Source organism: Bos grunniens, chromosome 20 (assembly GCF_055505025.1).
Source record: "Bos grunniens cultivar Pamir isolate PY7600 chromosome 20, Bosgru_T2T1.0, whole genome shotgun sequence".
Taxonomy (NCBI): domain Eukaryota; kingdom Metazoa; phylum Chordata; class Mammalia; order Artiodactyla; family Bovidae; genus Bos; species Bos grunniens.
In genome coordinates this window covers 72,730,737-72,755,294 of record NC_141184.1, presented here as the reverse complement: position 1 = coordinate 72,755,294, position 24,558 = coordinate 72,730,737, and the positions used below count along the sequence as shown (strand labels likewise).

General features: G+C 55.9%; 6 pseudogenes; all 6 read left to right on the top strand.

Annotated features, from left to right (window-relative positions):
- The first annotated feature begins 1,446 nt into the window (after nt 1-1,446).
- LOC147350739 (5S ribosomal RNA) lies at nt 1,447-1,566 on the top strand (annotated as a pseudogene).
- A 3,424-nt stretch (nt 1,567-4,990) lies between these two features.
- LOC147350738 (5S ribosomal RNA) lies at nt 4,991-5,110 on the top strand (annotated as a pseudogene).
- A 6,973-nt stretch (nt 5,111-12,083) lies between these two features.
- Nucleotides 12,084-12,203, top strand: LOC147350737 (5S ribosomal RNA; annotated as a pseudogene).
- Nucleotides 12,204-15,628: 3,425 nt separating this feature from the next.
- On the top strand, nt 15,629-15,748 carry LOC147350736 (5S ribosomal RNA; annotated as a pseudogene).
- Nucleotides 15,749-19,160: 3,412 nt separating this feature from the next.
- Nucleotides 19,161-19,280, top strand: LOC147350735 (5S ribosomal RNA; annotated as a pseudogene).
- Nucleotides 19,281-22,708: 3,428 nt separating this feature from the next.
- Nucleotides 22,709-22,828, top strand: LOC147350734 (5S ribosomal RNA; annotated as a pseudogene).
- The last annotated feature ends 1,730 nt before the right edge of the window (nt 22,829-24,558 follow it).

Sequence of the window (24,558 nt, the reverse complement as noted above, 5' to 3'; positions counted from 1 at the left end):
TAGGGCTTCGTCATGGAGATTTGAAAGAAAGTGCACAAAAGTCATATGTGTTGAATCAAGATTTTGCATTTAACCATCTCTCAAAAAGGAAGAGAGCTTCACCTGCACATGTTTCTTTCAAAAACGTCCATTGCTTTTCAATTCTGGGGTTTCTCTCTTGCCTTGTTCAGTTAGCCTTAACAGTAAAAATCAACGAAAACTACATAAAGATTCAAAGATACCAACAAAGGACAGCTTCTGTTTTTGAAATCATCTTTCCATTTAGTAGAACACGAGCTCTATTCTTTGTATTTTGCCTAGGGAATGAGCAATGTCCTGGTTCAGATGGCAAGGCATCCGCGCGCAGGAGACTGGGGTTTGATCCCTGGGTCGGGAAGATCCCGCCGGAGAAGGAAATGGCAACCCACTCCCAGTATCCTCGCCTGGGAAATGCCACGGACAGAGGAGCCTGATGGGCCGCAGTCCATGGGTTGTATTAAAGTTGGGCTCAACCCAGCAACTACGAACACAAGTATTTCCAAAGACCACACTCAAGTGTGTGTGTGTGTGTGTGTGTGTGTGTGTGTGTGTGTGTGTGTGTGTCTGTATCTCCTCTTGCCGTCTTGGAGTCTGTCTCGGAATCTTCATGTATTTCTGCCTCTGTATCTCCTGACAGCCAGCCGCCGGCCCGTTCGTCTTGCCCCCGCCTCTCCCAGGCGCTCTGGCTCTGGCTGAGGAGCTTGCGCAGGCCAGCTGTCTCCCTTGGCGTGGGTGCGTGCGAGTGTCTGTGTGTCTGTCTGTGTGCCTGCCTGTGGCTCGTCTGCTCTCTCAGGAAGGTCGAAGGCTTGGCGTGGGGGCAAAGGGGGGGCCTCGGTAGTGCGAAGGGGAGGGGCTGAGGCGCTCCGCTCGACCGCGCCTCCCTGGCTTCTGCTGGGTTTGGGCACCGGACAGGTGCCGGGCAAGTTGGGCGCTCAAGTTTCGCTGCGCCTAGGCCCGCAGGAGGTTCAGAGGCCCCTGGGCCGCTGGGGTTGGGAGGCGGCGGGCGCCGAAGACCGACACATCTGGGGCCGCGCGGGCCTGAGCGGCGAATGGGATCCGGGGGAGGCCCCGCTCAGCCAGCGCGGCCGGGTCTGGAGTTGCCGCGGGTGGGAGGGCGCCGAGACCTCCGCACCCCTCAGCCCAGCCCCCAGGCCCCGCGCGCACGCATGCACGCACGCCCTCCCGGTCAATGGGGGGTCCTGGAAGCCCCTCGGGCCCCCGGGCCCGGCCAGGCGCTTGCTGCTCTGGTGTTGGCGGTGTTCCGGGGGGCGGGCCGGCGTCAGCAGGCTGGAGTCCGGTCGCGGGTCGTGCGGCTCAAGTACAGCACGCCCCGCGACGAGAGGTGCGGCCCGTTGGCCCGACCTGCAGGGCAGAGCGAAAGGGAGGCGAAGCGCAAGGCTCTTAGGGCGCCCCGAGCCAAGCGCCACTGTCTCAGGCCGTATCAGCCTGAAGGCGCCCGATCTCGTCTGATCTCGGAAGCTAAGCAGGGTCGGGCCCGGTTAGGATCTTGGATGGGAGACCACCTGGGAATCCCGGGTGCTCGAGGCTTTTTGCCTACCAGAAGAGGTCCTTTAGCCCCCGCCGCGCATCCCGATTCTTGGATCCCCCCCCGCAGCCCCAGCCCCTCCCGGGCCGCGGGGAGCGGCTGGCCGGGGCCCCGACTCCCGCTGCAGACCTGGGTTGCCTCCGCGCGGCCCGCGAGCCCCTCCGCATTCGCATTCGGCTTCCAGGACACCCGACGACCGGCAGTCCCGTCTCCATCTGGGGCTCCTTTGGCTTGCCTCAGGCAATCCCGGGGCTTGCACGGACTCCCGCCAGAGCCCCAGCCCCCGCCCCACCCCCTGCCTCGCAGGCCATCGCGCATGCGCATGTGCGCACGCACGCACAGATAGATGTGCCCAAACGGGGCATCTATCTTGTTCACTTATACCGTGGGTGTGTCCATGCCTGGGAGTCGGACTGCTGAACCATACGCTACTTCCACTTTTAGTTCCTTCGGGAACCTCCATATTCTTTTCCATACCGGCTCTACCCACGCCCATTCCTACTCCCCGTGGAGGAGAGTTCCCTTTGCTCCACATCTTCTCCAGCACTGGTTATTGACAGACATTGCAGTGAGGCCCAATCGGACTCATGTGAAGTGGTCCCTCCTTGGAGTTTGGAGTTGAGCCTCTCCAATCATTAGTGATGTGGAGCAAGATGACCTTTTGGAAATGCAGATGCAATGCTGTCACCTCCCTGCTCCAACGGCTCTCGTATTTTCCCAGCATATTGAAGATACGACCACTTCCCTTCAGGCTTGCTCCTCACGTTCTTCTCTGATGTCTTTTGCCTGGAATGCCCTCTGCACTCTTTGGCTTCCATCCCATAGGGCATTTTTCGTTTCTTGAATGTCCTAAGTTTCCCTGGTCACATAGCCTTCCAAGATGCTATTTTCCCGGCCTGAAATTCTTCCTGCATCTCAACCCTGGTTTACCTAGGTTCAACCTATGGACCTCAACGAAATGGTGCCTCTGGAAAGCCTTCCCTGACACCCAGGTTTTGTGGTGAGGGAAGAGGCCCCTCTTATAGGTTCTCAAAGGATCTGCCTGTGATGTATCATTAGAGTCGTCTCAGTGAAAGCAGGAACTCTGTGTCTTCTTCTCTCCGCCTTCTATTCCCTGAAACTTATTACATGCCTCCTAGCTCATCGTAGGTGCTCAGTATTTACTTAGTGTGTGAAAGACAGAAAAGCTCTTGGAAGCCTCAAGGGGTCACTTGGCTCGGCACTTTTGATCTCTTTGTATGTTTGGCGATTCAATTCTTTCCTTTCCTGGGTTGATGTGTACACTATATTCGAGGCACAATCTAAGGCATGAAGACATATCCATACATAGAGGTTCTTGCTTTCAAGGAACTCGTACAGCAGATTTCTACAAGTTAGGGCTTTTCAAAGGCTCTAGAAGCATGAGAACGTTCATTATGCTCCATTTTCATTTCAAAGAACGATCGTTTGACTTCCATAGCAAAGGTGGGGACCTTCCAACGTTGAGTCCATTACTTATACCTTGACCATTTCAGGCAAGTCTTGTGGTTCCTTCTGGACGTGTGTGGCTCTTGCAGAAATGTGAAGATCTTCCATCGTCCTCAGACTTTGGTGTCATTTGCAATCATCCAGAAAGCTTCCAGGTCTAGGTTCCAGACCACCACCACACACAGTCAGTAGCCAACGGAGTGGATTCCAGGAATACGTGTTGTTCACCCGCATTACCGTTGATATTGTTGCTGCACACTCAATGCAGTGGGCAGGGCCTGGATTGTCCACTGGGTCTCATGCGGAATGGAAAGAAGGGCTTCCCCCCACACACACACACCACCCCCACTGTTGACAGCCTTGTGACTAGAAACGGTCCCCGAAACAAGAATCAGACAAACCAGAGAAGCCCAGATGATAGTCCTTGAGATGAAGGAACTAAGCAGCTGGTTGAGATGGCACCAAGGGGAAAGGTTGCTCTTTTTGTCTGCCCCTCTACTCCTTTCTTCCTGGACACCTTAGGGCTTCGTCATGGAGATTTGAAAGAAAGTGCACAAAAGTCATATGTGTTGAATCAAGATTTTGCATTTAACCATCTCTCAAAAAGGAAGAGAGCTTCACCTGCACATGTTTCTTTCAAAAACGTCCATTGCTTTTCAATTCTGGGGTTTCTCTCTTGCCTTGTTCAGTTAGCCTTAACAGTAAAAATCAACGAAAACTACATAAAGATTCAAAGATACCAACAAAGGACAGCTTCTGTTTTTGAAATCATCTTTCCATTTAGTAGAACACGAGCTCTATTCTTTGTATTTTGCCTAGGGAATGAGCAATGTCCTGGTTCAGATGGCAAGGCATCCGCGCGCAGGAGACTGGGGTTTGATCCCTGGGTCGGGAAGATCCCGCCGGAGAAGGAAATGGCAACCCACTCCCAGTATCCTCGCCTGGGAAATGCCACGGACAGAGGAGCCTGATGGGCCGCAGTCCATGGGTTGTATTAAAGTTGGGCTCAACCCAGCAACTACGAACACAAGTATTTCCAAAGACCACACTCAAGTGTGTGTGTGTGTGTGTGTGTGTGTGTGTGTGTGTGTGTGTCTGTATCTCCTCTTGCCGTCTTGGAGTCTGTCTCGGAATCTTCATGTATTTCTGCCTCTGTATCTCCTGACAGCCAGCCGCCGGCCCGTTCGTCTTGCCCCCGCCTCTCCCAGGCGCTCTGGCTCTGGCTGAGGAGCTTGCGCAGGCCAGCTGTCTCCCTTGGCGTGGGTGCGTGCGAGTGTCTGTGTGTCTGTCTGTGTGCCTGCCTGTGGCTCGTCTGCTCTCTCAGGAAGGTCGAAGGCTTGGCGTGGGGGCAAAGGGGGGGCCTCGGTAGTGCGAAGGGGAGGGGCTGAGGCGCTCCGCTCGACCGCGCCTCCCTGGCTTCTGCTGGGTTTGGGCACCGGACAGGTGCCGGGCAAGTTGGGCGCTCAAGTTTCGCTGCGCCTAGGCCCGCAGGAGGTTCAGAGGCCCCTGGGCCGCTGGGGTTGGGAGGCGGCGGGCGCCGAAGACCGACACATCTGGGGCCGCGCGGGCCTGAGCGGCGAATGGGATCCGGGGGAGGCCCCGCTCAGCCAGCGCGGCCGGGTCTGGAGTTGCCGCGGGTGGGAGGGCGCCGAGACCTCCGCACCCCTCAGCCCAGCCCCCAGGCCCCGCGCGCACGCATGCACGCACGCCCTCCCGGTCAATGGGGGGTCCTGGAAGCCCCTCGGGCCCCCGGGCCCGGCCAGGCGCTTGCTGCTCTGGTGTTGGCGGTGTTCCGGGGGGCGGGCCGGCGTCAGCAGGCTGGAGTCCGGTCGCGGGTCGTGCGGCTCAAGTACAGCACGCCCCGCGACGAGAGGTGCGGCCCGTTGGCCCGACCTGCAGGGCAGAGCGAAAGGGAGGCGAAGCGCAAGGCTCTTAGGGCGCCCCGAGCCAAGCGCCACTGTCTCAGGCCGTATCAGCCTGAAGGCGCCCGATCTCGTCTGATCTCGGAAGCTAAGCAGGGTCGGGCCCGGTTAGGATCTTGGATGGGAGACCACCTGGGAATCCCGGGTGCTCGAGGCTTTTTGCCTACCAGAAGAGGTCCTTTAGCCCCCGCCGCGCATCCCGATTCTTGGATCCCCCCCCGCAGCCCCAGCCCCTCCCGGGCCGCGGGGAGCGGCTGGCCGGGGCCCCGACTCCCGCTGCAGACCTGGGTTGCCTCCGCGCGGCCCGCGAGCCCCTCCGCATTCGCATTCGGCTTCCAGGACACCCGACGACCGGCAGTCCCGTCTCCATCTGGGGCTCCTTTGGCTTGCCTCAGGCAATCCCGGGGCTTGCACGGACTCCCGCCAGAGCCCCAGCCCCCGCCCCACCCCCTGCCTCGCAGGCCATCGCGCATGCGCATGTGCGCACGCACGCACAGATAGATGTGCCCAAACGGGGCATCTATCTTGTTCACTTATACCGTGGGTGTGTCCATGCCTGGGAGTCGGACTGCTGAACCATACGCTACTTCCACTTTTAGTTCCTTCGGGAACCTCCATATTCTTTTCCATACCGGCTCTACCCACGCCCATTCCTACTCCCCGTGGAGGAGAGTTCCCTTTGCTCCACATCTTCTCCAGCACTGGTTATTGACAGACATTGCAGTGAGGCCCAATCGGACTCATGTGAAGTGGTCCCTCCTTGGAGTTTGGAGTTGAGCCTCTCCAATCATTAGTGATGTGGAGCAAGATGACCTTTTGGAAATGCAGATGCAATGCTGTCACCTCCCTGCTCCAACGGCTCTCGTATTTTCCCAGCATATTGAAGATACGACCACTTCCCTTCAGGCTTGCTCCTCACGTTCTTCTCTGATGTCTTTTGCCTGGAATGCCCTCTGCACTCTTTGGCTTCCATCCCATAGGGCATTTTTCGTTTCTTGAATGTCCTAAGTTTCCCTGGTCACATAGCCTTCCAAGATGCTATTTTCCCGGCCTGAAATTCTTCCTGCATCTCAACCCTGGTTTACCTAGGTTCAACCTATGGACCTCAACGAAATGGTGCCTCTGGAAAGCCTTCCCTGACACCCAGGTTTTGTGGTGAGGGAAGAGGCCCCTCTTATAGGTTCTCAAAGGATCTGCCTGTGATGTATCATTAGAGTCGTCTCAGTGAAAGCAGGAACTCTGTGTCTTCTTCTCTCCGCCTTCTATTCCCTGAAACTTATTACATGCCTCCTAGCTCATCGTAGGTGCTCAGTATTTACTTAGTGTGTGAAAGACAGAAAAGCTCTTGGAAGCCTCAAGGGGTCACTTGGCTCGGCACTTTTGATCTCTTTGTATGTTTGGCGATTCAATTCTTTCCTTTCCTGGGTTGATGTGTACACTATATTCGAGGCACAATCTAAGGCATGAAGACATATCCATACATAGAGGTTCTTGCTTTCAAGGAACTCGTACAGCAGATTTCTACAAGTTAGGGCTTTTCAAAGGCTCTAGAAGCATGAGAACGTTCATTATGCTCCATTTTCATTTCAAAGAACGATCGTTTGACTTCCATAGCAAAGGTGGAGACCTTCCAACGTTGAGTCCATTACTTATACCTTGACCATTTCAGGCAAGTCTTGTGGTTCCTTCTGGACGTGTGTGGCTCTTGCAGAAATGTGAAGATCTTCCATCGTCCTCAGACTTTGGTGTCATTTGCAATCATCCAGAAAGCTTCCAGGTCTAGGTTCCAGACCACCACCACACACAGTCAGTAGCCAACGGAGTGGATTCCAGGAATACGTGTTGTTCACCCGCATTACCGTTGATATTGTTGCTGCACACTCAATGCAGTGGGCAGGGCCTGGATTGTCCACTGGGTCTCATGCGGAATGGAAAGAAGGGCTTCCCCCCCCACACACACACCACCCCCACTGTTGACAGCCTTGTGACTAGAAACGGTCCCCGAAACAAGAATCAGACAAACCAGAGAAGCCCAGATGATAGTCCTTGAGATGAAGGAACTAAGCAGCTGGTTGAGATGGCACCAAGGGGAAAGGTTGCTCTTTTTGTCTGCCCCTCTACTCCTTTCTTCCTGGACACCTTAGGGCTTCGTCATGGAGATTTGAAAGAAAGTGCACAAAAGTCATATGTGTTGAATCAAGATTTTGCATTTAACCATCTCTCAAAAAGGAAGAGAGCTTCACCTGCACATGTTTCTTTCAAAAACGTCCATTGCTTTTCAATTCTGGGGTTTCTCTCTTGCCTTGTTCAGTTAGCCTTAACAGTAAAAATCAACGAAAACTACATAAAGATTCAAAGATACCAACAAAGGACAGCTTCTGTTTTTGAAATCATCTTTCCATTTAGTAGAACACGAGCTCTATTCTTTGTATTTTGCCTAGGGAATGAGCAATGTCCTGGTTCAGATGGCAAGGCATCCGCGCGCAGGAGACTGGGGTTTGATCCCTGGGTCGGGAAGATCCCGCCGGAGAAGGAAATGGCAACCCACTCCCAGTATCCTCGCCTGGGAAATGCCACGGACAGAGGAGCCTGATGGGCCGCAGTCCATGGGTTGTATTAAAGTTGGGCTCAACCCAGCAACTACGAACACAAGTATTTCCAAAGACCACACTCAAGTGTGTGTGTGTGTGTGTGTGTGTGTGTGTGTGTGTGTGTGTGTCTGTATCTCCTCTTGCCGTCTTGGAGTCTGTCTCGGAATCTTCATGTATTTCTGCCTCTGTATCTCCTGACAGCCAGCCGCCGGCCCGTTCGTCTTGCCCCCGCCTCTCCCAGGCGCTCTGGCTCTGGCTGAGGAGCTTGCGCAGGCCAGCTGTCTCCCTTGGCGTGGGTGCGTGCGAGTGTCTGTGTGTCTGTCTGTGTGCCTGCCTGTGGCTCGTCTGCTCTCTCAGGAAGGTCGAAGGCTTGGCGTGGGGGCAAAGGGGGGGCCTCGGTAGTGCGAAGGGGAGGGGCTGAGGCGCTCCGCTCGACCGCGCCTCCCTGGCTTCTGCTGGGTTTGGGCACCGGACAGGTGCCGGGCAAGTTGGGCGCTCAAGTTTCGCTGCGCCTAGGCCCGCAGGAGGTTCAGAGGCCCCTGGGCCGCTGGGGTTGGGAGGCGGCGGGCGCCGAAGACCGACACATCTGGGGCCGCGCGGGCCTGAGCGGCGAATGGGATCCGGGGGAGGCCCCGCTCAGCCAGCGCGGCCGGGTCTGGAGTTGCCGCGGGTGGGAGGGCGCCGAGACCTCCGCACCCCTCAGCCCAGCCCCCAGGCCCCGCGCGCACGCATGCACGCACGCCCTCCCGGTCAATGGGGGGTCCTGGAAGCCCCTCGGGCCCCCGGGCCCGGCCAGGCGCTTGCTGCTCTGGTGTTGGCGGTGTTCCGGGGGGCGGGCCGGCGTCAGCAGGCTGGAGTCCGGTCGCGGGTCGTGCGGCTCAAGTACAGCACGCCCCGCGACGAGAGGTGCGGCCCGTTGGCCCGACCTGCAGGGCAGAGCGAAAGGGAGGCGAAGCGCAAGGCTCTTAGGGCGCCCCGAGCCAAGCGCCACTGTCTCAGGCCGTATCAGCCTGAAGGCGCCCGATCTCGTCTGATCTCGTGAAGCTAAGCAGGGTCGGGCCCGGTTAGGATCTTGGATGGGAGACCACCTGGGAATCCCGGGTGCTCGAGGCTTTTTGCCTACCAGAAGAGGTCCTTTAGCCCCCGCCGCGCATCCCGATTCTTGGATCCCCCCCCGCAGCCCCAGCCCCTCCCGGGCCGCGGGGAGCGGCTGGCCGGGGCCCCGACTCCCGCTGCAGACCTGGGTTGCCTCCGCGCGGCCCGCGAGCCCCTCCGCATTCGCATTCGGCTTCCAGGACACCCGACGACCGGCAGTCCCGTCTCCATCTGGGGCTCCTTTGGCTTGCCTCAGGCAATCCCGGGGCTTGCACGGACTCCCGCCAGAGCCCCAGCCCCCGCCCCACCCCCTGCCTCGCAGGCCATCGCGCATGCGCATGTGCGCACGCACGCACAGATAGATGTGCCCAAACGGGGCATCTATCTTGTTCACTTATACCGTGGGTGTGTCCATGCCTGGGAGTCGGACTGCTGAACCATACGCTACTTCCACTTTTAGTTCCTTCGGGAACCTCCATATTCTTTTCCATACCGGCTCTACCCACGCCCATTCCTACTCCCCGTGGAGGAGAGTTCCCTTTGCTCCACATCTTCTCCAGCACTGGTTATTGACAGACATTGCAGTGAGGCCCAATCGGACTCATGTGAAGTGGTCCCTCCTTGGAGTTTGGAGTTGAGCCTCTCCAATCATTAGTGATGTGGAGCAAGATGACCTTTTGGAAATGCAGATGCAATGCTGTCACCTCCCTGCTCCAACGGCTCTCGTATTTTCCCAGCATATTGAAGATACGACCACTTCCCTTCAGGCTTGCTCCTCACGTTCTTCTCTGATGTCTTTTGCCTGGAATGCCCTCTGCACTCTTTGGCTTCCATCCCATAGGGCATTTTTCGTTTCTTGAATGTCCTAAGTTTCCCTGGTCACATAGCCTTCCAAGATGCTATTTTCCCGGCCTGAAATTCTTCCTGCATCTCAACCCTGGTTTACCTAGGTTCAACCTATGGACCTCAACGAAATGGTGCCTCTGGAAAGCCTTCCCTGACACCCAGGTTTTGTGGTGAGGGAAGAGGCCCCTCTTATAGGTTCTCAAAGGATCTGCCTGTGATGTATCATTAGAGTCGTCTCAGTGAAAGCAGGAACTCTGTGTCTTCTTCTCTCCGCCTTCTATTCCCTGAAACTTATTATATGCCTCCTAGCTCATCGTAGGTGCTCAGTATTTACTTAGTGTGTGAAAGACAGAAAAGCTCTTGGAAGCCTCAAGGGGTCACTTGGCTCGGCACTTTTGATCTCTTTGTATGTTTGGCGATTCAATTCTTTCCTTTCCTGGGTTGATGTGTACACTATATTCGAGGCACAATCTAAGGCATGAAGACATATCCATACATAGAGGTTCTTGCTTTCAAGGAACTCGTACAGCAGATTTCTACAAGTTAGGGCTTTTCAAAGGCTCTAGAAGCATGAGAACGTTCATTATGCTCCATTTTCATTTCAAAGAACGATCGTTTGACTTCCATAGCAAAGGTGGAGACCTTCCAACGTTGAGTCCATTACTTATACCTTGACCATTTCAGGCAAGTCTTGTGGTTCCTTCTGGACGTGTGTGGCTCTTGCAGAAATGTGAAGATCTTCCATCGTCCTCAGACTTTGGTGTCATTTGCAATCATCCAGAAAGCTTCCAGGTCTAGGTTCCAGACCACCACCACACACAGTCAGTAGCCAACGGAGTGGATTCCAGGAATACGTGTTGTTCACCCGCATTACCGTTGATATTGTTGCTGCACACTCAATGCAGTGGGCAGGGCCTGGATTGTCCACTGGGTCTCATGCGGAATGGAAAGAAGGGCTTCCCCCCACACACACACACCACCCCCACTGTTGACAGCCTTGTGACTAGAAACGGTCCCCGAAACAAGAATCAGACAAACCAGAGAAGCCCAGATGATAGTCCTTGAGATGAAGGAACTAAGCAGCTGGTTGAGATGGCACCAAGGGGAAAGGTTGCTCTTTTTGTCTGCCCCTCTACTCCTTTCTTCCTGGACACCTTAGGGCTTCGTCATGGAGATTTGAAAGAAAGTGCACAAAAGTCATATGTGTTGAATCAAGATTTTGCATTTAACCATCTCTCAAAAAGGAAGAGAGCTTCACCTGCACATGTTTCTTTCAAAAACGTCCATTGCTTTTCAATTCTGGGGTTTCTCTCTTGCCTTGTTCAGTTAGCCTTAACAGTAAAAATCAACGAAAACTACATAAAGATTCAAAGATACCAACAAAGGACAGCTTCTGTTTTTGAAATCATCTTTCCATTTAGTAGAACACGAGCTCTATTCTTTGTATTTTGCCTAGGGAATGAGCAATGTCCTGGTTCAGATGGCAAGGCATCCGCGCGCAGGAGACTGGGGTTTGATCCCTGGGTCGGGAAGATCCCGCCGGAGAAGGAAATGGCAACCCACTCCCAGTATCCTCGCCTGGGAAATGCCACGGACAGAGGAGCCTGATGGGCCGCAGTCCATGGGTTGTATTAAAGTTGGGCTCAACCCAGCAACTACGAACACAAGTATTTCCAAAGACCACACTCAAGTGTGTGTGTGTGTGTGTGTGTGTGTGTGTGTGTGTGTGTGTGTCTGTATCTCCTCTTGCCGTCTTGGAGTCTGTCTCGGAATCTTCATGTATTTCTGCCTCTGTATCTCCTGACAGCCAGCCGCCGGCCCGTTCGTCTTGCCCCCGCCTCTCCCAGGCGCTCTGGCTCTGGCTGAGGAGCTTGCGCAGGCCAGCTGTCTCCCTTGGCGTGGGTGCGTGCGAGTGTCTGTGTGTCTGTCTGTGTGCCTGCCTGTGGCTCGTCTGCTCTCTCAGGAAGGTCGAAGGCTTGGCGTGGGGGCAAAGGGGGGGCCTCGGTAGTGCGAAGGGGAGGGGCTGAGGCGCTCCGCTCGACCGCGCCTCCCTGGCTTCTGCTGGGTTTGGGCACCGGACAGGTGCCGGGCAAGTTGGGCGCTCAAGTTTCGCTGCGCCTAGGCCCGCAGGAGGTTCAGAGGCCCCTGGGCCGCTGGGGTTGGGAGGCGGCGGGCGCCGAAGACCGACACATCTGGGGCCGCGCGGGCCTGAGCGGCGAATGGGATCCGGGGGAGGCCCCGCTCAGCCAGCGCGGCCGGGTCTGGAGTTGCCGCGGGTGGGAGGGCGCCGAGACCTCCGCACCCCTCAGCCCAGCCCCCAGGCCCCGCGCGCACGCATGCACGCACGCCCTCCCGGTCAATGGGGGGTCCTGGAAGCCCCTCGGGCCCCCGGGCCCGGCCAGGCGCTTGCTGCTCTGGTGTTGGCGGTGTTCCGGGGGGCGGGCCGGCGTCAGCAGGCTGGAGTCCGGTCGCGGGTCGTGCGGCTCAAGTACAGCACGCCCCGCGACGAGAGGTGCGGCCCGTTGGCCCGACCTGCAGGGCAGAGCGAAAGGGAGGCGAAGCGCAAGGCTCTTAGGGCGCCCCGAGCCAAGCGCCACTGTCTCAGGCCGTATCAGCCTGAAGGCGCCCGATCTCGTCTGATCTCGGAAGCTAAGCAGGGTCGGGCCCGGTTAGGATCTTGGATGGGAGACCACCTGGGAATCCCGGGTGCTCGAGGCTTTTTGCCTACCAGAAGAGGTCCTTTAGCCCCCGCCGCGCATCCCGATTCTTGGATCCCCCCCCGCAGCCCCAGCAACTCCCGGGCCGCGGGGAGCGGCTGGCCGGGGCCCCGACTCCCGCTGCAGACCTGGGTTGCCTCCGCGCGGCCCGCGAGCCCCTCCGCATTCGCATTCGGCTTCCAGGACACCCGACGACCGGCAGTCCCGTCTCCATCTGGGGCTCCTTTGGCTTGCCTCAGGCAATCCCGGGGCTTGCACGGACTCCCGCCAGAGCCCCAGCCCCCGCCCCACCCCCTGCCTCGCAGGCCATCGCGCATGCGCATGTGCGCACGCACGCACAGATAGATGTGCCCAAACGGGGCATCTATCTTGTTCACTTATACCGTGGGTGTGTCCATGCCTGGGAGTCGGACTGCTGAACCATACGCTACTTCCACTTTTAGTTCCTTCGGGAACCTCCATATTCTTTTCCATACCGGCTCTACCCACGCCCATTCCTACTCCCCGTGGAGGAGAGTTCCCTTTGCTCCACATCTTCTCCAGCACTGGTTATTGACAGACATTGCAGTGAGGCCCAATCGGACTCATGTGAAGTGGTCCCTCCTTGGAGTTTGGAGTTGAGCCTCTCCAATCATTAGTGATGTGGAGCAAGATGACCTTTTGGAAATGCAGATGCAATGCTGTCACCTCCCTGCTCCAACGGCTCTCGTATTTTCCCAGCATATTGAAGATACGACCACTTCCCTTCAGGCTTGCTCCTCACGTTCTTCTCTGATGTCTTTTGCCTGGAATGCCCTCTGCACTCTTTGGCTTCCATCCCATAGGGCATTTTTCGTTTCTTGAATGTCCTAAGTTTCCCTGGTCACATAGCCTTCCAAGATGCTATTTTCCCGGCCTGAAATTCTTCCTGCATCTCAACCCTGGTTTACCTAGGTTCAACCTATGGACCTCAACGAAATGGTGCCTCTGGAAAGCCTTCCCTGACACCCAGGTTTTGTGGTGAGGGAAGAGGCCCCTCTATAGGTTCTCAAAGGATCTGCCTGTGATGTATCATTAGAGTCGTCTCAGTGAAAGCAGGAACTCTGTGTCTTCTTCTCTCCGCCTTCTATTCCCTGAAACTTATTACATGCCTCCTAGCTCATCGTAGGTGCTCAGTATTTACTTAGTGTGTGAAAGACAGAAAAGCTCTTGGAAGCCTCAAGGGGTCACTTGGCTCGGCACTTTTGATCTCTTTGTATGTTTGGCGATTCAATTCTTTCCTTTCCTGGGTTGATGTGTACACTATATTCGAGGCACAATCTAAGGCATGAAGACATATCCATACATAGAGGTTCTTGCTTTCAAGGAACTCGTACAGCAGATTTCTACAAGTTAGGGCTTTTCAAAGGCTCTAGAAGCATGAGAACGTTCATTATGCTCCATTTTCATTTCAAAGAACGATCGTTTGACTTCCATAGCAAAGGTGGAGACCTTCCAACGTTGAGTCCATTACTTATACCTTGACCATTTCAGGCAAGTCTTGTGGTTCCTTCTGGACGTGTGTGGCTCTTGCAGAAATGTGAAGATCTTCCATCGTCCTCAGACTTTGGTGTCATTTGCAATCATCCAGAAAGCTTCCAGGTCTAGGTTCCAGACCACCACCACACACAGTCAGTAGCCAACGGAGTGGATTCCAGGAATACGTGTTGTTCACCCGCATTACCGTTGATATTGTTGCTGCACACTCAATGCAGTGGGCAGGGCCTGGATTGTCCACTGGGTCTCATGCGGAATGGAAAGAAGGGCTTCCCCCCCCACACACACACCACCCCCACTGTTGACAGCCTTGTGACTAGAAACGGTCCCCGAAACAAGAATCAGACAAACCAGAGAAGCCCAGATGATAGTCCTTGAGATGAAGGAACTAAGCAGCTGGTTGAGATGGCACCAAGGGGAAAGGTTGCTCTTTTTGTCTGCCCCTCTACTCCTTTCTTCCTGGACACCTTAGGGCTTCGTCATGGAGATTTGAAAGAAAGTGCACAAAAGTCATATGTGTTGAATCAAGATTTTGCATTTAACCATCTCTCAAAAAGGAAGAGAGCTTCACCTGCACATGTTTCTTTCAAAAACGTCCATTGCTTTTCAATTCTGGGGTTTCTCTCTTGCCTTGTTCAGTTAGCCTTAACAGTAAAAATCAACGAAAACTACATAAAGATTCAAAGATACCAACAAAGGACAGCTTCTGTTTTTGAAATCATCTTTCCATTTAGTAGAACACGAGCTCTATTCTTTGTATTTTGCCTAGGGAATTAGCAATGTCCTGGTTCAGATGGCAAGGCATCCGCGCGCAGGAGACTGGGGTTTGATCCCTGGGTCGGGAAGATCCCGCCGGAGAAGGAAATGGCAACCCACTCCCAGTATCCTCGCCTGGGAAATGCCACGGACAGAGGAGCCTGATGGGCCGCAGTCCATGGGTTGTATTAAAGTTGGGCTCAACCCAGCAACTACGAACACAAGTATTTCCAAAGACCACACTCAAGTGTGTGTGTGTGTGTGTGTGTGTGTGTGTGTGTGTGTGTGTGTCTGTATCTCCTCTTGCCGTCTTGGAGTCTGTCTCGGAATCTTCATGTATTTCTGCCTCTGTATCTCCTGACAGCCAGCCGCCGGCCCGTTCGTCTTGCCCCCGCCTCTCCCAGGCGCTCTGGCTCTGGCTGAGGAGCTTGCGCAGGCCAGCTGTCTCCCTTGGCGTGGGTGCGTGCGAGTGTCTGTGTGTCTGTCTGTGTGCCTGCCTGTGGCTCGTCTGCTCTCTCAGGAAGGTCGAAGGCTTGGCGTGGGGGCAAAGGGGGGGCCTCGGTAGTGCGAAGGGGAGGGGCTGAGGCGCTCCGCTCGACCGCGCCTCCCTGGCTTCTGCTGGGTTTGGGCACCGGACAGGTGCCGGGCAAGTTGGGCGCTCAAGTTTCGCTGCGCCTAGGCCCGCAGGAGGTTCAGAGGCCCCTGGGCCGCTGGGGTTGGGAGGCGGCGGGCGCCGAAGACCGACACATCTGGGGCCGCGCGGGCCTGAGCGGCGAATGGGATCCGGGGGAGGCCCCGCTCAGCCAGCGCGGCCGGGTCTGGAGTTGCCGCGGGTGGGAGGGCGCCGAGACCTCCGCACCCCTCAGCCCAGCCCCCAGGCCCCGCGCGCACGCATGCACGCACGCCCTCCCGGTCAATGGGGGGTCCTGGAAGCCCCTCGGGCCCCCGGGCCCGGCCAGGCGCTTGCTGCTCTGGTGTTGGCGGTGTTCCGGGGGGCGGGCCGGCGTCAGCAGGCTGGAGTCCGGTCGCGGGTCGTGCGGCTCAAGTACAGCACGCCCCGCGACGAGAGGTGCGGCCCGTTGGCCCGACCTGCAGGGCAGAGCGAAAGGGAGGCGAAGCGCAAGGCTCTTAGGGCGCCCCGAGCCAAGCGCCACTGTCTCAGGCCGTATCAGCCTGAAGGCGCCCGATCTCGTCTGATCTCGGAAGCTAAGCAGGGTCGGGCCCGGTTAGGATCTTGGATGGGAGACCACCTGGGAATCCCGGGTGCTCGAGGCTTTTTGCCTACCAGAAGAGGTCCTTTAGCCCCCGCCGCGCATCCCGATTCTTGGATCCCCCCCCGCAGCCCCAGCCCCTCCCGGGCCGCGGGGAGCGGCTGGCCGGGGCCCCGACTCCCGCTGCAGACCTGGGTTGCCTCCGCGCGGCCCGCGAGCCCCTCCGCATTCGCATTCGGCTTCCAGGACACCCGACGACCGGCAGTCCCGTCTCCATCTGGGGCTCCTTTGGCTTGCCTCAGGCAATCCCGGGGCTTGCACGGACTCCCGCCAGAGCCCCAGCCCCCGCCCCACCCCCTGCCTCGCAGGCCATCGCGCATGCGCATGTGCGCACGCACGCACAGATAGATGTGCCCAAACGGGGCATCTATCTTGTTCACTTATACCGTGGGTGTGTCCATGCCTGGGAGTCGGACTGCTGAACCATACGCTACTTCCACTTTTAGTTCCTTCGGGAACCTCCATATTCTTTTCCATACCGGCTCTACCCACGCCCATTCCTACTCCCCGTGGAGGAGAGTTCCCTTTGCTCCACATCTTCTCCAGCACTGGTTATTGACAGACATTGCAGTGAGGCCCAATCGGACTCATGTGAAGTGGTCCCTCCTTGGAGTTTGGAGTTGAGCCTCTCCAATCATTAGTGATGTGGAGCAAGATGACCTTTTGGAAATGCAGATGCAATGCTGTCACCTCCCTGCTCCAACGGCTCTCGTATTTTCCCAGCATATTGAAGATACGACCACTTCCCTTCAGGCTTGCTCCTCACGTTCTTCTCTGATGTCTTTTGCCTGGAATGCCCTCTGCACTCTTTGGCTTCCATCCCATAGGGCATTTTTCGTTTCTTGAATGTCCTAAGTTTCCCTGGTCACATAGCCTTCCAAGATGCTATTTTCCCGGCCTGAAATTCTTCCTGCATCTCAACCCTGGTTTACCTAGGTTCAACCTATGGACCTCAACGAAATGGTGCCTCTGGAAAGCCTTCCCTGACACCCAGGTTTTGTGGTGAGGGAAGAGGCCCCTCTTATAGGTTCTCAAAGGATCTGCCTGTGATGTATCATTAGAGTCGTCTCAGTGAAAGCAGGAACTCTGTGTCTTCTTCTCTCCGCCTTCTATTCCCTGAAACTTATTACATGCCTCCTAGCTCATCGTAGGTGCTCAGTATTTACTTAGTGTGTGAAAGACAGAAAAGCTCTTGGAAGCCTCAAGGGGTCACTTGGCTCGGCACTTTTGATCTCTTTGTATGTTTGGCGATTCAATTCTTTCCTTTCCTGGGTTGATGTGTACACTATATTCGAGGCACAATCTAAGGCATGAAGACATATCCATACATAGAGGTTCTTGCTTTCAAGGAACTCGTACAGCAGATTTCTACAAGTTAGGGCTTTTCAAAGGCTCTAGAAGCATGAGAACGTTCATTATGCTCCATTTTCATTTCAAAGAACGATCGTTTGACTTCCATAGCAAAGGTGGAGACCTTCCAACGTTGAGTCCATTACTTATACCTTGACCATTTCAGGCAAGTCTTGTGGTTCCTTCTGGACGTGTGTGGCTCTTGCAGAAATGTGAAGATCTTCCATCGTCCTCAGACTTTGGTGTCATTTGCAATCATCCAGAAAGCTTCCAGGTCTAGGTTCCAGACCACCACCACACACAGTCAGTAGCCAACGGAGTGGATTCCAGGAATACGTGTTGTTCACCCGCATTACCGTTGATATTGTTGCTGCACACTCAATGCAGTGGGCAGGGCCTGGATTGTCCACTGGGTCTCATGCGGAATGGAAAGAAGGGCTTCCCCCCCCACACACACACCACCCCCACTGTTGACAGCCTTGTGACTAGAAACGGTCCCCGAAACAAGAATCAGACAAACCAGAGAAGCCCAGATGATAGTCCTTGAGATGAAGGAACTAAGCAGCTGGTTGAGATGGCACCAAGGGGAAAGGTTGCTCTTTTTGTCTGCCCCTCTACTCCTTTCTTCCTGGACACCTTAGGGCTTCGTCATGGAGATTTGAAAGAAAGTGCACAAAAGTCATATGTGTTGAATCAAGATTTTGCATTTAACCATCTCTCAAAAAGGAAGAGAGCTTCACCTGCACATGTTTCTTTCAAAAACGTCCATTGCTTTTCAATTCTGGGGTTTCTCTCTTGCCTTGTTCAGTTAGCCTTAACAGTAAAAATCAACGAAAACTACATAAAGATTCAAAGATACCAACAAAGGACAGCTTCTGTTTTTGAAATCATCTTTCCATTTAGTAGAACACGAGCTCTATTCTTTGTATTTTGCCTAGGGAATTAGCAATGTCCTGGTTCAGATGGCAAGGCATCCGCGCGCAGGAGACTGGGGTTTGATCCCTGGGTCGGGAAGATCCCGCCGGAGAAGGAAATGGCAACCCACTCCCAGTATCCTCGCCTGGGAAATGCCACGGACAGAGGAGCCTGATGGGCCGCAGTCCATGGGTTGTATTAAAGTTGGGCTCAACCCAGCAACTACGAACACAAGTATTTCCAAAGACCACACTCAAGTGTGTGTGTGTGTGTGTGTGTGTGTGTGTCTGTATCTCCTCTTGCCGTCTTGGAGTCTGTCTCGGAATCTTCATGTATTTCTGCCTCTGTATCTCCTGACAGCCAGCCGCCGGCCCGTTCGTCTTGCCCCCGCCTCTCCCAGGCGCTCTGGCTCTGGCTGAGGAGCTTGCGCAGGCCAGCTGTCTCCCTTGGCGTGGGTGCGTGCGAGTGTCTGTGTGTCTGTCTGTGTGCCTGCCTGTGGCTCGTCTGCTCTCTCAGGAAGGTCGAAGGCTTGGCGTGGGGGCAAAGGGGGGGCCTCGGTAGTGCGAAGGGGAGGGGCTGAGGCGCTCCGCTCGACCGCGCCTCCCTGGCTTCTGCTGGGTTTGGGCACCGGACAGGTGCCGGGCAAGTTGGGCGCTCAAGTTTCGCTGCGCCTAGGCCCGCAGGAGGTTCAGAGGCCCCTGGGCCGCTGGGGTTGGGAGGCGGCGGGCGCCGAAGACCGACACATCTGGGGCCGCGCGGGCCTGAGCGGCGAATGGGATCCGGGGGAGGCCCCGCTCAGCCAGCGCGGCCGGGTCTGGAGTTGCCGCGGGTGGGAGGGCGCCGAGACCTCCGCACCCCTCAGCCCAGCCCCCAGGCCCCGCGCGCACGCATGCACGCACGCCCTCCCGGTCAATGGGGGGTCCTGGAAGCCCCTCGGGCCCCCGGGCCCGGCCAGGCGCTTGCTGCTCTGGTGTTGGCGGTGTTCCGGGGGGCGGGCCGGCGTCAGCAGGCTGGAGTCCGGTCGCGGGTCGTGCGGCTCAAGTACAGCACGCCCCGCGACGAGAGGTGCGGCCCGTTGGCCCGACCTGCAGGGCAGAGCGAAAGGGAGGCGAAGCGCAAGGCTCTTAGGGCGCCCCGAGCCAAGCGCCACTGTCTCAGGCCGTATCAGCCTGAAGGCGCCCGATCTCGTCTGATCTCGGAAGCTAAGCAGGGTCGGGCCCGGTTAGGATCTTGGATGGGAGACCACCTGGGAATCCCGGGTGCTCGAGGCTTTTTGCCTACCAGAAGAGGTCCTTTAGCCCCCGCCGCGCATCCCGATTCTTGGATCCCCCCCCGCAGCCCCAGCCCCTCCCGGGCCGCGGGGAGCGGCTGGCCGGGGCCCCGACTCCCGCTGCAGACCTGGGTTGCCTCCGCGCGGCCCGCGAGCCCCTCCGCATTCGCATTCGGCTTCCAGGACACCCGACGACCGGCAGTCCCGTCTCCATCTGGGGCTCCTTTGGCTTGCCTCAGGCAATCCCGGGGCTTGCACGGACTCCCGCCAGAGCCCCAGCCCCCGCCCCACCCCCTGCCTCGCAGGCCATCGCGCATGCGCATGTGCGCACGCACGCACAGATAGATGTGCCCAAACGGGGCATCTATCTTGTTCACTTATACCGTGGGTGTGTCCATGCCTGGGAGTCGGACTGCTGAACCATACGCTACTTCCACTTTTAGTTCCTTCGGGAACCTCCATATTCTTTTCCATACCGGCTCTACCCACGCCCATTCCTACTCCCCGTGGAGGAGAGTTCCCTTTGCTCCACATCTTCTCCAGCACTGGTTATTGACAGACATTGCAGTGAGGCCCAATCGGACTCATGTGAAGTGGTCCCTCCTTGGAGTTTGGAGTTGAGCCTCTCCAATCATTAGTGATGTGGAGCAAGATGACCTTTTGGAAATGCAGATGCAATGCTGTCACCTCCCTGCTCCAACGGCTCTCGTATTTTCCCAGCATATTGAAGATACGACCACTTCCCTTCAGGCTTGCTCCTCACGTTCTTCTCTGATGTCTTTTGCCTGGAATGCCCTCTGCACTCTTTGGCTTCCATCCCATAGGGCATTTTTCGTTTCTTGAATGTCCTAAGTTTCCCTGGTCACATAGCCTTCCAAGATGCTATTTTCCCGGCCTGAAATTCTTCCTGCATCTCAACCCTGGTTTACCTAGGTTCAACCTATGGACCTCAACGAAATGGTGCCTCTGGAAAGCCTTCCCTGACACCCAGGTTTTGTGGTGAGGGAAGAGGCCCCTCTTATAGGTTCTCAAAGGATCTGCCTGTGATGTATCATTAGAGTCGTCTCAGTGAAAGCAGGAACTCTGTGTCTTCTTCTCTCCGCCTTCTATTCCCTGAAACTTATTACATGCCTCCTAGCTCATCGTAGGTGCTCAGTATTTACTTAGTGTGTGAAAGACAGAAAAGCTCTTGGAAGCCTCAAGGGGTCACTTGGCTCGGCACTTTTGATCTCTTTGTATGTTTGGCGATTCAATTCTTTCCTTTCCTGGGTTGATGTGTACACTATATTCGAGGCACAATCTAAGGCATGAAGACATATCCATACATAGAGGTTCTTGCTTTCAAGGAACTCGTACAGCAGATTTCTACAAGTTAGGGCTTTTCAAAGGCTCTAGAAGCATGAGAACGTTCATTATGCTCCATTTTCATTTCAAAGAACGATCGTTTGACTTCCATAGCAAAGGTGGGGACCTTCCAACGTTGAGTCCATTACTTATACCTTGACCATTTCAGGCAAGTCTTGTGGTTCCTTCTGGACGTGTGTGGCTCTTGCAGAAATGTGAAGATCTTCCATCGTCCTCAGACTTTGGTGTCATTTGCAATCATCCAGAAAGCTTCCAGGTCTAGGTTCCAGACCACCACCACACACAGTCAGTAGCCAACGGAGTGGATTCCAGGAATACGTGTTGTTCACCCGCATTACCGTTGATATTGTTGCTGCACACTCAATGCAGTGGGCAGGGCCTGGATTGTCCACTGGGTCTCATGCGGAATGGAAAGAAGGGCTTCCCCCCACACACACACACCACCCCCACTGTTGACAGCCTTGTGACTAGAAACGGTCCCCGAAACAAGAATCAGACAAACCAGAGAAGCCCAGATGATAGTCCTTGAGATGAAGGAACTAAGCAGCTGGTTGAGATGGCACCAAGGGGAAAGGTTGCTCTTTTTGTCTGCCCCTCTACTCCTTTCTTCCTGGACACCTTAGGGCTTCGTCATGGAGATTTGAAAGAAAGTGCACAAAAGTCATATGTGTTGAATCAAGATTTTGCATTTAACCATCTCTCAAAAAGGAAGAGAGCTTCACCTGCACATGTTTCTTTCAAAAACGTCCATTGCTTTTCAATTCTGGGGTTTCTCTCTTGCCTTGTTCAGTTAGCCTTAACAGTAAAAATCAACGAAAACTACATAAAGATTCAAAGATACCAACAAAGGACAGCTTCTGTTTTTGAAATCATCTTTCCATTTAGTAGAACACGAGCTCTATTCTTTGTATTTTGCCTAGGGAATTAGCAATGTCCTGGTTCAGATGGCAAGGCATCCGCGCGCAGGAGACTGGGGTTTGATCCCTGGGTCGGGAAGATCCCGCCGGAGAAGGAAATGGCAACCCACTCCCAGTATCCTCGCCTGGGAAATGCCACGGACAGAGGAGCCTGATGGGCCGCAGTCCATGGGTTGTATTAAAGTTGGGCTCAACCCAGCAACTACGAACACAAGTATTTCCAAAGACCACACTCAAGTGTGTGTGTGTGTGTGTGTGTGTGTGTGTGTGTGTGTGTGTGTGTCTGTATCTCCTCTTGCCGTCTTGGAGTCTGTCTCGGAATCTTCATGTATTTCTGCCTCTGTATCTCCTGACAGCCAGCCGCCGGCCCGTTCGTCTTGCCCCCGCCTCTCCCAGGCGCTCTGGCTCTGGCTGAGGAGCTTGCGCAGGCCAGCTGTCTCCCTTGGCGTGGGTGCGTGCGAGTGTCTGTGTGTCTGTCTGTGTGCCTGCCTGTGGCTCGTCTGCTCTCTCAGGAAGGTCGAAGGCTTGGCGTGGGGGCAAAGGGGGGGCCTCGGTAGTGCGAAGGGGAGGGGCTGAGGCGCTCCGCTCGACCGCGCCTCCCTGGCTTCTGCTGGGTTTGGGCACCGGACAGGTGCCGGGCAAGTTGGGCGCTCAAGTTTCGCTGCGCCTAGGCCCGCAGGAGGTTCAGAGGCCCCTGGGCCGCTGGGGTTGGGAGGCGGCGGGCGCCGAAGACCGACACATCTGGGGCCGCGCGGGCCTGAGCGGCGAATGGGATCCGGGGGAGGCCCCGCTCAGCCAGCGCGGCCGGGTCTGGAGTTGCCGCGGGTGGGAGGGCGCCGAGACCTCCGCACCCCTCAGCCCAGCCCCCAGGCCCCGCGCGCACGCATGCACGCACGCCCTCCCGGTCAATGGGGGGTCCTGGAAGCCCCTCGGGCCCCCGGGCCCGGCCAGGCGCTTGCTGCTCTGGTGTTGGCGGTGTTCCGGGGGGCGGGCCGGCGTCAGCAGGCTGGAGTCCGGTCGCGGGTCGTGCGGCTCAAGTACAGCACGCCCCGCGACGAGAGGTGCGGCCCGTTGGCCCGACCTGCAGGGCAGAGCGAAAGGGAGGCGAAGCGCAAGGCTCTTAGGGCGCCCCGAGCCAAGCGCCACTGTCTCAGGCCGTATCAGCCTGAAGGCGCCCGATCTCGTCTGATCTCGGAAGCTAAGCAGGGTCGGGCCCGGTTAGGATCTTGGATGGGAGACCACCTGGGAATCCCGGGTGCTCGAGGCTTTTTGCCTACCAGAAGAGGTCCTTTAGCCCCCGCCGCGCATCCCGATTCTTGGATCCCCCCCCGCAGCCCCAGCCCCTCCCGGGCCGCGGGGAGCGGCTGGCCGGGGCCCCGACTCCCGCTGCAGACCTGGGTTGCCTCCGCGCGGCCCGCGAGCCCCTCCGCATTCGCATTCGGCTTCCAGGACACCCGACGACCGGCAGTCCCGTCTCCATCTGGGGCTCCTTTGGCTTGCCTCAGGCAATCCCGGGGCTTGCACGGACTCCCGCCAGAGCCCCAGCCCCCGCCCCACCCCCTGCCTCGCAGGCCATCGCGCATGCGCATGTGCGCACGCACGCACAGATAGATGTGCCCAAACGGGGCATCTATCTTGTTCACTTATACCGTGGGTGTGTCCATGCCTGGGAGTCGGACTGCTGAACCATACGCTACTTCCACTTTTAGTTCCTTCGGGAACCTCCATATTCTTTTCCATACCGGCTCTACCCACGCCCATTCCTACTCCCCGTGGAGGAGAGTTCCCTTTGCTCCACATCTTCTCCAGCACTGGTTATTGACAGACATTGCAGTGAGGCCCAATCGGACTCATGTGAAGTGGTCCCTCCTTGGAGTTTGGAGTTGAGCCTCTCCAATCATTAGTGATGTGGAGCAAGATGACCTTTTGGAAATGCAGATGCAATGCTGTCACCTCCCTGCTCCAACGGCTCTCGTATTTTCCCAGCATATTGAAGATACGACCACTTCCCTTCAGGCTTGCTCCTCACGTTCTTCTCTGATGTCTTTTGCCTGGAATGCCCTCTGCACTCTTTGGCTTCCATCCCATAGGGCATTTTTCGTTTCTTGAATGTCCTAAGTTTCCCTGGTCACATAGCCTTCCAAGATGCTATTTTCCCGGCCTGAAATTCTTCCTGCATCTCAACCCTGGTTTACCTAGGTTCAACCTATGGACCTCAACGAAATGGTGCCTCTGGAAAGCCTTCCCTGACACCCAGGTTTTGTGGTGAGGGAAGAGGCCCCTCTTATAGGTTCTCAAAGGATCTGCCTGTGATGTATCATTAGAGTCGTCTCAGTGAAAGCAGGAACTCTGTGTCTTCTTCTCTCCGCCTTCTATTCCCTGAAACTTATTACATGCCTCCTAGCTCATCGTAGGTGCTCAGTATTTACTTAGTGTGTGAAAGACAGAAAAGCTCTTGGAAGCCTCAAGGGGTCACTTGGCTCGGCACTTTTGATCTCTTTGTATGTTTGGCGATTCAATTCTTTCCTTTCCTGGGTTGATGTGTACACTATATTCGAGGCACAATCTAAGGCATGAAGACATATCCATACATAGAGGTTCTTGCTTTCAAGGAACTCGTACAGCAGATTTCTACAAGTTAGGGCTTTTCAAAGGCTCTAGAAGCATGAGAACGTTCATTATGCTCCATTTTCATTTCAAAGAACGATCGTTTGACTTCCATAGCAAAGGTGGGGACCTTCCAACGTTGAGTCCATTACTTATACCTTGACCATTTCAGGCAAGTCTTGTGGTTCCTTCTGGACGTGTGTGGCTCTTGCAGAAATGTGAAGATCTTCCATCGTCCTCAGACTTTGGTGTCATTTGCAATCATCCAGAAAGCTTCCAGGTCTAGGTTCCAGACCACCACCACACACAGTCAGTAGCCAACGGAGTGGATTCCAGGAATACGTGTTGTTCACCCGCATTACCGTTGATATTGTTGCTGCACACTCAATG